Source organism: Pseudorasbora parva, chromosome 10, assembly GCF_024679245.1.
Source record: "Pseudorasbora parva isolate DD20220531a chromosome 10, ASM2467924v1, whole genome shotgun sequence".
In the NCBI taxonomy this organism is placed as follows: Eukaryota; Metazoa; Chordata; class Actinopteri; order Cypriniformes; family Gobionidae; genus Pseudorasbora; species Pseudorasbora parva.
In genome coordinates, this window is record NC_090181.1 from 43,710,658 (window position 1) to 43,725,210 (window position 14,553).

At 40.3% G+C, this 14,553-nt stretch overlaps 1 protein-coding gene across 1 annotated transcript in view; it reads right to left on the reverse strand.

The window, feature by feature from the left end:
* Window positions 1–14,553, reverse strand: part of eipr1 (EARP complex and GARP complex interacting protein 1) — a 68,145-nt gene that overhangs the window by 46,041 nt on the left and 7,551 nt on the right. The window lies entirely within an intron of this gene.

Below are 14,553 nucleotides of genomic sequence, written 5' to 3' on the forward strand. Positions count from 1 at the left end.
CAGCCGAGGACACTGATGTTCTTCGAAGAGCAGCCCTTACGAAACAAAAATATATTGCAGTATATTGGAAAATTTCATGCAATACATTAGGCAATATATTCACATATATGGGAATTAATATTTATATTTTTCAATATATTGCAATATATTGAAAGCGGCAATCATTTGTATATTTTGCAATATATTACATGAATATATCATATATTTTATAATACTATGAATATATTATTCCATATATTTACAATATATTAAAATATATTTCAAGTAATGTATTGGTAAATATATTTTCCTTTCGTAAGGGAGTGAAAGACAGAGAAGTTGTGTTGTATGGGGATGGGAGAAACCCACCCAAAATAGCGTCGGTTTAACAGTTTTTTCAGTCGATTTTTTTTCCTGGTTCTTGACGGACAAACCAATTTGTCAGATGTCCTTATATACATATATGTCTTGCCACTATTGGGCAAACAGGTCTGATCCTTAATTACTACAATTAGCCTGAATAATTTGTAAGGTAGATTTATGCCTATTTTTTCACATCTTCGTGGCACACCACAATGTGTTAATATTTTTTTAGTGTAACAATTTATGATTTGCAAAAATAACTGTTGCATCTATGTAGATTACATGAGCAAAGTGTATGCGCGTTGTGCACGGTATACATTATGGTCAAGCATGCGCCCTTAAAATAGCATAATGAACAACGCGCAACGCGCCACTGACTTTAGACCAGGTTTTTTCTGGTCAGTGGCGCAACTGTTTAATGGAACAGCAAAACAGCACCAGGGATTGTTTGCGCCAGAACACGCCTCCTTTTTTGCGCTGAACCGCCCCGGGAGCGCAAGTTCATTCACTAGTTTAGCGACGTGCTTCTGTGGAGGGAAAAGCGCGCTTTGCGCGGGTGCAAAATAGGAATGACCCATGCGTCGGTGTACAAAGTCAATTGCGCTGGGTGCAAGATAGGGCCCAATTTCATTCATGTGGATAATCATAACAGTCAAGACAGAACTACCGAATCAATGTTTACAAATGTGCATAAGGAGGATCATATACACATATTCAAATGTTTTTGTGTCAGTTTATCTTTTAAAACATTTTTACGGACACTTGTAAACACTGACTCGGTACTTCCGCCTAAGTCAAGCGTGACTTTTTCAACATTGCGTATTACGTGACGTCACGAACGTGCATTACAGAACAGAGCAAGGCCAGCATTTGTGCTTATAAAACGTTAATTTTTTTATTTTTTATGACAGATCGTTTTGCTAGATAAGCTCTTTATTTATCATCTGGTGTCGTTTAAAGCCCTCTGAAGCTGCACTGAAACTGTAATTTGGACCTTGAACCATTTGGGGCCCAATTAAGTTCTGAAACTGTAATGTGATATCTCTGTGTTGTCTAGTTTTCACTACCTTTCCCATGATGCTTTGTGTTCGCCTAATGACCTTATGTCCCTGTGTTAAGTGATTAGTCATTATGTTTCACCTGTGTTCATTCATCATTTCATTAGTTCCTTTGTTTGCCCTGTCCATTTAAACCCTGAGTTCTCACCCATTCTCTGTTCGTCCTCATTAATATTAACGTTTGGCTGTGTATTTCTATGGTCTACTTCAAGTTTGTAATTAAAAGTGGAGTTAGTGTTATTTCAAAACCGTTTTACAAAATGGACTCGGGCTGAGTGCAATAACAAACTTGTTGCCAATCAGTAGGTAAGGGGCGTCAGTGCAAGTCATTATTATTCAAAACATACACACACACACACACACACACACACACACACACACACACACACACACACACACACACGACAGACATTTGCCGAGAACTAATATATGCTGGCTTTGCTTGAATATGCTCGTGTTTCATGCTCGTGTTTCATGCTTGTTTGTCTATTTGCGATCGTATTGTGTCTCACTTCAGCGATGATAAAGACCCGTTCATTTCCACACCGTATAAAGCATCTAAATCTCCTCACTGTTTCAAGCGCCAGCTCACAAAATGTGTCCGACAAGTAAGATACTATACTCCTAATATATGTTTGTTTCCTCTTTTCATCTATACAGATTCTGCCATAGTCGTTGCCTGGGTTACACATGTGTGGGGCGGAGCTATCAAAATAGGGCCAAAAACCTTTTGGGGGAAGCGGCGTGTTTGTTTTGGTGTTTTGAAATATCAACAACGGTTACCATTCAGAACTCACCCCACCTTTAAATTCAGTTCCTGTCTATTCCTATTCATTGTGCACTTTCATTACCAAACCATAACATACACCATCCTAACCAGAAGCAACACGTATGTAACGAAAATGTCTTTTCCATGTTAATCAGAGTTTTTCATATTAACCAGCTGCAACAGTGATTTGCAATGATTCTATTTTACAAACAGATTGTGCAGCATAGCCCGCCCACAAGCTCATGTGATTGGCTGTGATTTTTGGTTGATTTTCTTGCGTCCTGGGTTGAGTCTGGTTTGGACAGATAAACTGCTTGCCACTGGAAATCTTATCGCGTTACATTGCATCACGTCTGGTTAGGATTTAGCTGTTTAGATTTGCTCTTCAAAGCTGCAATTTCTGCCAAAGGCCAGCTAAAGCAACAGAACTAATGAGAAGCATAATGAGTTGTTTATTTACCTTGTTTTGTCTGAATGTCAGGGTATGGCAACTGCCATACGTAAATGCCGCCCCTGGTTCATGGGCTTTCTTAGGCTGACAGAGTTGTTGTGCCAGGTAGTTGATGTGTATCCGCAAGTATTTAAAGATAGAAACGACCTCAACAACTGCTCATCAACGGCATTTTAATTTAATATGTACTAAAAGTACAATAGTAAGTCATATTCTAAATCAGAGTTTAGTGGTCTGTCGATAAAACATGGCCAATGGTCTCATATATAGATGAGGATAACATGACACTAAAATTATGCAGTAAACATGTGCTTGTAACATGTATGTTCTGTTTGTTTTGTTTTCACTGTTTGCTCTGTTCTCATTTTCCTTAGTTCCCTAGTTAGTCTCCTTGGTTGGTAATCAGTTCTATCACACCTGGTTATGTGCTTTGAGACATGAGATAATCTCTCGTGACACTTTTGTTTGCTTCCTGCTGTACGCAGTCATGTGTTTTGAAGAAGGCGTGGCTTTTGAGACGCTCTGTAGGGAGGGTGGAGTCTTATGCTTTCAAAGCTAGTTCGCTATTGCTAGCCTCTCTGAAAATTACCTACCCTAATTTTAAAGGTGCACTATGCAACTTTCCGTCCACTGGAGGGCGCCTATTCAAAACAAATGCGTAGTTTGATGGCGGCAAGTTTGAGCGCAGCATCTTGGGACATGTGGTCTTCACCTCACAGCCGGTGGAAAAAAGGACACGGGCAGAAATCACGTTCATGAATGCGGTTATTAACGTTACTGTAGTGTGAAGCAGAGCAGGACCGAGTGTTGTGGAGCTGAGCACAGCCGCTGGAGCGATTGTTATACAAACACACGACTCGTGAACACCGGGACTTTTATTATGACGGGACAAGAGACATTCGCCGGGCGCCCACACTGATCCGCTCTTCCTGATCCGAGGTAAAGCAGCTCTGTTTATCATATTAGATACATTCAAGTGTGTTGAAAATGATGTTATGACGTTACTCCGTGCGTACACTTGTTCACACTGCTAAGAGTAAAGCGCTCCTGACAAATAAAACCCGAAACCGAGGGTTGCACAGATATGACGCAATTGACAGGCGACCTCCTCAAACACTATGCTGAAACGTCCCGGCTAGGGCTGGGACAACGCGTCGACGTCATCGATGACGTCGACGCAAAATATGCGCGTCGATTCGTCAGACTCAAAATAAAGATGGCGGCGCCGGAGAGTAGTAGCAACCATAGATGTACATAATAAAGTATATTATGTAATTAAGTATATTATTTATTATGTATATCTATGGTAGCAACACGAGTGGCTCCTCAGACTTTCAGAAGTGCAAGGCTTGCGGGTTGGCCACAGTCTATGGGGTTGGCGCGCGGTGCACACGGAGCATCACAGGCATGCCCGCACGCGTTTTGTTGTCACGGCTACATAAACAAATTTCTGCACACAGGAAGACAGATGTTTTGGTAATATTTGATGTATTTTAATCACAAAAACAAACGTTTGCATCAAGTGAAAGCATCGGACACATTGACGTTACCTACATAATAAGCTGTTTTAAATTTAAAATGTTCAATGTCTAATCGCGCTGATGTGACCGAGGGTATCCATCCTCTAAGTGAGCAGTTTCATCCCAGGACTATTCCGGTTTTAAACGGAATATTGGCGCCCATAATGCACTCTACATGTAACTTTTTTCACTGTCATGCCGCGGATGCGCGTGGCGTTTCTGTTGCGGATCATCCACGGGGCTGCGTGGCGTTTTCTCTGCCTTTGCACACTAGAAGCGTGTCTGACGCGACGCTGCTGCTGCTATTGATGCGGAGGGAAGCCCTATCCCTAATGTTAAACATAAATAGCCTACTGATACAGCAAAGAAAACGTCGGGAGTAGCCACATATCTATGGTATTGACGGCAAAATAGGCTACAGAATATTTCGTTCTGTATTGACAGTTGCAATATTTCAAAATCGATAATTGACGTTTTTTATTATTACAATTAGGCCTATATCTGCATTTATGTAAACCTACAGACTTTCAAACATGAAAATGTAATTTAATAATATGTATTTGTGTCAAAATGATATATAAACATCTTTTCCTATTCTATTTTGCCCGGAGACGCTCCCAACACACGTGAAAAATAGGCGCTCTTCTATTTCCAGCATGCACGCGTTTTCCGCGCGTCACAGGCAGTGTGCAAACTCCAACCTGTTAACATGTGAGCCGAAACAAAAACGGACACGCCACGCAGCCGAGACGCTCACGCTTGCAGTGTGTCCCCGGATTTGATTAACCAACTTTTTGATATTTAATCGATGGGCATAGCCTGTAGGCTGAGCTGCATACATAGAAAAATCATATAATATGTTTCTTTGTTGTAGGTTAATACTTATTTATTTGTGTGTGTGTGTGTGTGTGTGTGTGTGTGTGTGTGTGTGTGTGTGTGTGTAGCCTACTTTATGTTTTCAAGGTTTTATTGAATGCATTGCTCTTGTATAGTCTTACTTTGGAATTTTAAGAGCAATAAACATATATTGCAATGTTAAGGAATTCGTTTTTTCATTCAGATAATTAAATCAACATGTATAAATTGCTATTAGGCAATTAATGGGGAGATAATCGGTAATCGAATCGAATCGTAACCGAATCAGACAGGGAAATTAATCGTTAGATTAATCGATGCATCGAAAAAATAATCGCTAGATTAATCGTTTAAAAAATAATCGTTTATCCCAGCCCTAGTCCCGGCCCTTAGTTAAAATAGCAATTTTCTCACAATTTACAAATAGTTGGAAACATTTGGGATATTGTAAGTACTCAACTGAACAAAATATATAACACCGGCCAGTGGTTTTTGGATATTTTACTGCAAAAATACTACATAGGGCACCTTTAATGATTAAAGAAAGGGAGAAGAAACTAAATTATGTATATAAAATGTAATCATATGTGACGTGTGTGATGGAAATATTTAATATAATGGCCTCAGAAGTGGTAAAGGGGTTATTTAACATTAAACTACAGAAAAACGCAGACTGAGGATGTTCAGGTCAAAGACCACCCAAAAAGATGCTTAACACAAATAGAAGTCATATGATAGAACATTATAATCCAATCACCAGAACCAATCACAGTGAAGGAAACTTGAGTGACATTGATTTTCACCCAAGCTGTATTGTTTAAATGTACATGTTTCTTTCTGTTCAGAGAGACTCCTTTGGTTGTTGTGACCAGTAATCTCCCGGCCGTGAATAAAACTTCAGCAAAAAGCAACTTGGGAGTGGTGTCAGTTTGCTACGTAGCTGAGGAATAGAAGTACTAAAGATTCTGCACTCAATAGATCACAGCAGAGACAGTGATAGTGTTGGAAGACTATAGAGACGTCCTCCAGGTGAGGCTGTAATATGTTAGTATTAAGGATCCTGCAGAGACCAGTGTACGGCTGAGAAGGACGTGACGGTGTATAGATGCTAAAGACCTGTGTGCTCGTGTGTTTGAGTAAACGCTAGTGATAGTAGCTTCTCGAGTCTCGACGGGACGCCATCACCTTACTTCAAAAGGCGAATTACCTCGAAGTATTGAAATTGTGTTAATGTATTAAAAAAAAAGGGGATTACCTCGAGATACTTTAGTTTTGTATTAACAGCTGGGAGTTGTTTTGAATTGTCCGTGGTGAAGTCAGATATTCGTATTGAGAATTTCCACGACAGTTTGGCGAGCCAGCCAGGAGGCCTGAGGATCTGCTCCCTTCATCGGTGGGAAAAGGCAATTGATTTAAAATCACAAGAGGAGACATTTTCCATCACATTTTTCCGTGGTGAAGTCAGATATTCGTATTGAGAATTTCCACGACACGTGTCATGCAGGGAATTTTTTTTTAACTGTTATTCACTGACAATTATATGGTAATTCAACGATTTTACAGTGTACAAATTCAGCTTAAATGGATTTCTTTTCTTTAATTTTGAAGTATACTCGCTGTACAGTAATTTCAACAATTATTATTATTGTTTTTATCTTGCCAAGTTAAATCTTGTATTTTAAAGTGGTGGTTGCATGCGGTTTTCACTTTTTTAACTTTAGTTAGTGTGTAATGTTGCTGCTTGAGCATAAACAGTGTCTGCAAAGTTACAGCGCTGAAAGTTTAATGCAAATAGAGATATTGTCTTTTAAAGTTATGGCAGTTTATTGCCTACAAAAACGGCCGGTTTGAACTACAACGAGCTTCTTCCTGGGTTGGTGACATCATAAACCCTCACTAGTCTCTGCAGATGTGACTTCTGCCCGTAATGGTAAGGGGCGTGGCATTTCCGACACCCTGTGCTTGGCACTTCAGCCAATAAAAATACAGGAAACTACATTTGGCCAGCTAACCAATCTAAGACCATTGCGTTTTTCAGAGGGATGGGCTTCATAGAAGCAGGAAGCAAACGAGCCGTTCAAAGGACAGTGAAGACAGCGGTGTGGAATAAAGGTCAAATATAAGAAAAATACGGTGTTTAAAAAATAAAAAAAAGTATTAAGACATGTTATACTGTGCCCCATAAACACAACCAAGCCTAGAAAAAAAACATGGAACCACCACTTTAACATAAAGGGCCCTATCATACACTCGGCACAATACAACGCCAGGCACGGCACAAGTCTTTTTTGCTAGTCAGCCCGACGCAGTTATAATTTTCATGTCCAACGTCACATTGTTTAAATAGCAAATACACTGGCGCCATCTGTTCAACCATCGGTGTGCTAGTCTGAAAACAAGGTATGTTCAGGCGCATTGTTGGTTTGTTGCTATTTTGAGACACTGAAGACACCATTGGCCAACACAAACCTGCTCTAAAGTCAATAGCACAGTATTTTTTGTTATTTAAAGGGTGTATTAGAAATATGAGCCTGTATGTGCCTACACAATGCGTGTACACTCTGCTTATCACATACACAGCAATGCGCAGCAGCACACACAGATTTTTAAATATAAAACATTAAAGGATTCAAATGTAAAAGATTATTGTGTGCATAAAGATAAAATTGCCTACATGTCATAATGTATAGTCATTGCATGAATATTGAATGACCTATTTGCAGTAATGAGGAGCATGCATGCGTCATTGGATGAGCAGATCGGTATCCTCGCTAGAGAAGCGTTCAGACTTCCTGCTTGCAAATTCCTCCATGTAAATAGCGAATCCGCCATTGTGTGAGCACAACTGGCTTATAAAGGGAATGGGAGATGCGTCTCTGATTGGTTTATTGCACGAAATGCCCAAAACAGACCCATTAAGAGACGAGGTACAACCCTTTTAAACAATATGCCTGGAGCGCTGACCGTTTTTTTTCGACATTAAACTAACAAAAATGGATTCGGACACACCTCATGTGTACCTGCGCTTCGGACCACAAGCTCAGATCGTTAAAATAAGGCCTAAACAAATCATTCATTTATACAGTGTACTTTCAAAAAACTATATATTTAAAAGTGTTTGATAGTAAAAGTACATATGACGCAATGCATCTACAATTTGCAATGAATGTACAGGCAACTTATAGTTAATTAACCATTTTTACTGTCTCATTTTTACAGTAATTTTCTGTAAACATTACAAACATCTTCTATATGATATATGATATTATTGCTGCTTCATTCTATATGAAATGTTTTACTTGCGCACATGCAAAACTAAGAAAAGAAAAGCAAAGACCTGGCTTCGATATTTGCTGCAGAAATTGTTGTAATTTAATTACATGGGAAAACTTTAACTTTTATTCCACTATATTTAAAGCATATTGAATACATTCCAGAAAAACAACAACAACATGATCATTACAAAATGAAGTGCTGAAATATTGAATTTAATTATTTGCTCCCTTGGTGAACACAATATATTCTTCAGTATTTACAGGATTTTTCAACTGTGATGAAATATTTGAAAAATAATTATATTTTGTTACGTAAATAGTTACAGTTTGTTAATGTATAGAGTAATATTCACTGCATGGTAGATTTAATTCTGCAGTTCTTTTGTCCTAGTAAAGCTGTTGAAAAGCCTGTCGCTGGTGTAGTAGAGCACAGAATCAGCGCTGTTCTCAGATCAGATAATTCAGCGCTCAGCGCAGCATAAGGTGGAAGGCGGGGGTGATGATGGAGGCAGACTCTGTGCCGCCCGGCTACTCCATTAGCTTGAATGTCACGGTAATTACATTCCTCTTTTGAACTCCACTATGACATCTTGCACATTGGCCTCATCATAATGAAGATGGAAGGAGAAATGAAAAAAAAAATCATATCCAAGTTTTCACTCAGAAAAGAAATGTTCCCCATATGAGAACTGTCAGTGACCAGCCCAGGGCGTCAGTCTTCTAAACACGGGATTTAATTAAATTTTTTACTTTCAATTGTTTCGTCATGTTTGTGTACGATTTTTAATTGCCCGGGGGCGAGTGCAAGAATGTGTCATATCCTGCATTAACAGCCTGTGTGACATGACTGTGTGAGTGAACTCACTGCACATATAACCACACATAAAGTCTTCTGTGAACTGTCTATCAGCCACGATGTTACAATCAAACAATATTATTAACAAACAGAAAAGCAAGTTCAAAACACTTGTAGCGGAAGATAGCACTGGATCAAATCTCGATCGGGCACACGATTTGAAGTATTTTACGACACCAAATCAAACATTTTAAGACATCACAGTCATGCTTGTGATAAGCTGTTCAAATTAGAAGACAACTAAATTAAGCTGCCATCTAAGAGGCGATCTCAGAATGCACTGCGAAGAGTTTACATTTTTCAAATTGACTTAGTATTATAATAACCTACCCCTTCCATTAAATACTGGCGTAGTGTATCCCGATCTTCCAGCGGAAGGAACTGGCTGAAATATTCTGAATTATATCAATCCATAAAATGACTTGTAATGAAGCCTGGAATGAGCCTGGTTTCTTCCAAGGTTTCTTTCTCCATTATGTCACCTGATGAAGTTTGGGTTGCTTAGTTGGAGACACTTAGGCCTAGTTTAACAGACAAGGTTTAGATTAAGCCAGGGTTAGGCCTTAGTTCAATTACTGGTGTGCATCTTGAGACAAAACAATGGCACTGACATATTTTAAGATATTTCAGTTAGAGCTGCATGATAAAATGCAATTAAACCGCACACGATTTGGCAAAGACTGATTATTTAATGTGCAGCTTCTCAGTGAAGCACGGCTGTGATCAGTTGTAAATGCTGCTCCATCTTCAAGCCAGAGGACGCTCTCACGCAAGGCACTCCAAATGTGTGCCGCAGATGTACAATAGTGCATGCAAGTCCTGAAAAGTGAACCCAAAGCGTCTGAATCGCCCCCAGGTGGTTGGTCCCAGTATCTGTGTGACGTAATGGGACATGAGACAAACTAAACAATCAAATTACACTTCAAATCATTTTGTTAGTAGTCACTGAGGCACTAGCAGACTTTTTTTCTGGATTTTTGAGAGGAGATTTAGCTTAAATTTCTACATTTCTAATAATAATAATAATAAATAATAATAATGTGTTCGAATTATATAGCGCTTTTCAAGGCACTCAAAGTGCTTTACATTGAAGGGGGAATCTCCTCAACCACCACCAATGTGCAGCATCCACCTGGATGATGCGATGGCAGCCATATTGCGCCAGAACGCTCACCACACACCAGCTGATTGGTGGAGAGGAGGCCGAGTGATGAAGCCAATCAGGAAAGGGGGAAGATTAGGAGGCCATGATGGACAGAGGCCAATGGGCAAATTTGGCCAGGATGCCGGGGTTACACCCCTACTCTTTTTCCAAAGGACATCCTGGGATTTTTAACGACCACAGAGAGTCGGGACCTCGGTTCAACGTCTCATCCGAAGGATGGTGCTCTTTGTCAGTATAGTGTCCCCATCACTACACTGGGGTGTTAGGACAGGGGGTGCGCCACAGGTTGAGTGCCCCCTGCTGGCCTCACTAACACCTCTACCAGCACCTGACTCGTTTTCCCAGTTGGTCTCCCATCCAGGTACTGACCAGGCTCAGCCCTGCTTAGCTTCAGTGGGAAACCAGTCTTGGGCTACAGGGTGATATGGCAGCTGGTTCTATAACTTTTGATATCGCAGCTCTGCTTCCTGCTCTCTACTGCACAGACTCTATCCCAAATCAGCGCAAGATGTCAGCACTATATTTCGGACATTAGCGGCTTCACTTTTCTTCAGTGGAAGGTAGTGAAGACACGTCGTCCATCTTTTTTTATGGTCTAAGAGCACACATCATTCCAAGAAATCGACATGAACGTCATACTATCGGAGCTGAATCAAAAGAAGATTGAAAGACTTTGACTGATTAAACGTGACTAAATGCTTCTCATGTTTGGGAAGATGTTTGACGTGTTTCTCTTTTTCAAATGCACATTATAACAGACTCAGACTCACAGCGCTTTCACATGGAGCTGCATAGCCGTGCTTCACTCACAAGCTATGCATAAAAAAATAATCAATGCCTTTGCGACATCATTATCGCGATAAGCCAAAACGGCTAGACTATTATTTTTGAATTACCCTCCCCCTAAGATGTACCTTTGGAAAAAGGCTTTTTGAGGACCAAACCTTGTCTTTTTATAAAGAAAATGGTTTTATTTGAAAATAAATTTCCTTTTGCATATTTTTCATATTTTACATTTTATATTGAAAGTATGGTAGATAATGGTGAAATGCATTTAAAAATTCACACTTTATGGCATACCATAACCTGTAGTTCTCATTTCCAGTAGATTTCACAATGACTGATTTCTCACCTTTATTATGTACAGTGACAGATGTTTGCATGTTAAAAAAAAACAAGGGTGTTTGATTGGCATTTCCAATCTGATCCAGGTGGGATATGAATGTTTTTTTTTCCTTAGGCCGATCACAGCGTTGGAAAGACAGCAGTTTCTTCCTAAAGTCGGAGGTAAAGTGCTGGGAGAGACTTGTTCTGTGGTGTAATGCTAATCCATTACACTGCATCAAATTGGCCACTTTGAAGATATTGACAGGCAAGTGTTTCAGTACAGAACCGAAATGAGAAATGATGGGTTCAGCTCTTTGGTGATATCCAGTGTCTTCAGCTTGACGACGGCTCTGGTTATAGGCAGCCCATCGTTTCTTACATCGGACACAAACTAGTGCTTATTAGTGTACAGTCATTATAGTCAATACAACAGAGTATTCTTCTATTCAAACAGGAGAGTGTGCCACTAACAACACCAAAGGAATGGGTTTGATTCCCAGGGAAAAACATGAACTGATAAAATGTGTATCAATGCAACCATACCTTGAATTCAAACTAGACGGAATTTTTTTTTTATAATTACTTGTACTGCACAGCCAATTTAATCATGCAGCCAATTTGATTATAAAAATGTGGCAGTAACTTAAGTTAAGTTTCATTTGGTGTAATTTTTAAAGCTAAGTGCATCTTTAAAGCTAAAATGAAAAGGCATTCACAAGCCATTTGGATTCTGTAATGTGACGTCTGTCTGAGAGGAAAAGAATATTTAAAAATGTTCTTTAATATAACATGCTGTTAAATTGTGTATAATAAGACTAGGAATCTTCTCTATATCAGTGTCAGTGTTTCTGTACTCTCTGAAACGATTCCTCCATTGTAGTCTTGAGTTTTCTTATGGGATCGAACATGTCACAATATTTCTTGTTTAAATAATTAATACGCAGAATAAGGGGGGGGGGGCTGTTGAGTGAGTTAGTAGTGGGTTGAAACTGGCGGTTATGGTAAGGGGCGGGACATTTACCAAACACACTGGAAGAGCTTGACCAATCACAACACACTACTCCAGCCAACCAATCAGAGCACACTGTGCTTTTCAGAAGGAGGGGCTTCAAAGAGACAGGAACTAAACAGAGCGGTACTGACAGACTGGGAAGAAACGAGCTGGAATAATGTCAAATATGAAACAAGTATTTTTTGACTACGAACAAGACTGAGTAAAGTAAAGTAAAAAGTCCTAACGAAGTGCCTTGAAACACACAGTGTTATTCAGTGTGTTGACATAATTTACACTGAAATAAAAACATATAGTGGACTGTCTGATCGTTCCCTATCCCCTATATAGTGCACTGTCTGATCGTTCCCAATCCCCTATATAGTGCACTGTCTGATCGTTCCCTATCCCCTATATAGTGCACTGTCTGATCGTTCCCTATCCCCTAAATAGTGCTCTGTCTGATCGTTCCCTATCCCCTATATAGTGCACTGTCTGATCGTTCCCTATCCCCTATATAGTGCACTGTCTGATCGTTCCCTATCCCCTAAATAGAGCACTGTCTGATCGTTCCCTATCCCCTATATAGTGCACTGTCTGATCGTTCCCTATCCCCTATATAGTGCACTGTCTGATCGTTCCCTATCCCTATATAGTGCACTGTCTGATCGTTCCCTATCCCCTATATAGAGCACTGTCTGATCATTCCCTATCCCCTATATAGAGCACTGTCTGATCGTTCCCTATCCCCTATATAGTGCACTGTCTGATCGTTCCCTATCCCCTATATAGTGCTCTGTCTGATCGTTCCCTATCCCCTATATAGTGCACTGTCTGATTGTTCCCTATCCCCTATATAGTGCACTGTCTGATTGTTCCCTATCCCCTATATAGTGCACTGTCTGATCGTTCCCTATCCCCTATATAGTGCACTGTCTGATCGTTCCCCAATCCCCTATATAGTGCTCTGTCTGATCGTTCCCTATACCCTATATAGAGCACTGTCTGATCGTTCCCTATCCCCTATATAGTGCTCTATCTGATCATTCCCTATACCCTATATAGAGCACTGTCTGATCGTTCCCTATCCCCTATATAGTGCTCTATCTGATCATTCCCTATACCCTATATAGAGCACTGTCTGATCGTTCCCTATCCCCTATATAGTGCACTGTCTTATCGTTCCCTATCCCTTATATAGTGCACTGTCTGATCGTTCCCTATCCCCTATATAGTGCACTGTCTGATCGTTCCCCAATCCCCTATATAGAGCACTGTCTGATCGTTCCCTATCCCCTATATAGTGCTCTGTCTGATCGTTCCCTATCCCCTATATAGTGCACTGTCTGATCGTTCCCTATCCCCTATATAGTGCACTGTCTGATTGTTCCCTATCCCCTATATAGTGCACTGTCTGATTGTTCCCTATCCCCTATATAGTGCACTGTCTGATCGTTCCCCAATCCCCTATATAGTGCACTGTCTGATTGTTCCCTATCCCCTATATAGTGCACTGTCTTATTGTTCCCTATCCCCTATATAGTGCACTGTCTGATTGTTCCCTATCCCCTATATAGTGCACTGTCTGATTGTTCCCTATCCCCTATATAGTGCACTGTCTGATTGTTCCCTATCCCCTATATAGTGCTCTGTCTGATTGTTCCCTATCCCCTATATAGTGCACTGTCTGATTGTTCCCTATCCCCTATATAGTGCTCTGTCTGATCGTTCCCTATCCCCTATATAGTGCACTGTCTGATTGTTCCCTATCCCCTATATAGTGCACTGTCTGATTGTTCCCTATCCCCTATATAGTGCTCTGTCTGATCGTTCCCCATCCCCTATATAGTGCACTGTCTGATCGTTCCCCATCCCCTATATAGTGCTCTGTCTGATCGTTCCCTATCCCCTATATAGTGCACTGTCTGATTGTTCCCTATCCCCTATATAGTGCACTGTCTGATTGTTCCCTATCCCCTATATAGTGCACTGTCTGATTGTTCCCTATCCCCTATATAGTGCTCTGTCTGATCGTTCCCCATCCCCTATATAGTGCACTGTCTGATCGTTATCCCACTATGTGCCATTCTCCATGTAGAAAACAGTAAATGTGTGATGTGAATGATTTCAGTCGCAGCTTCAGCGTGTAATGTGTGTTCTGTGT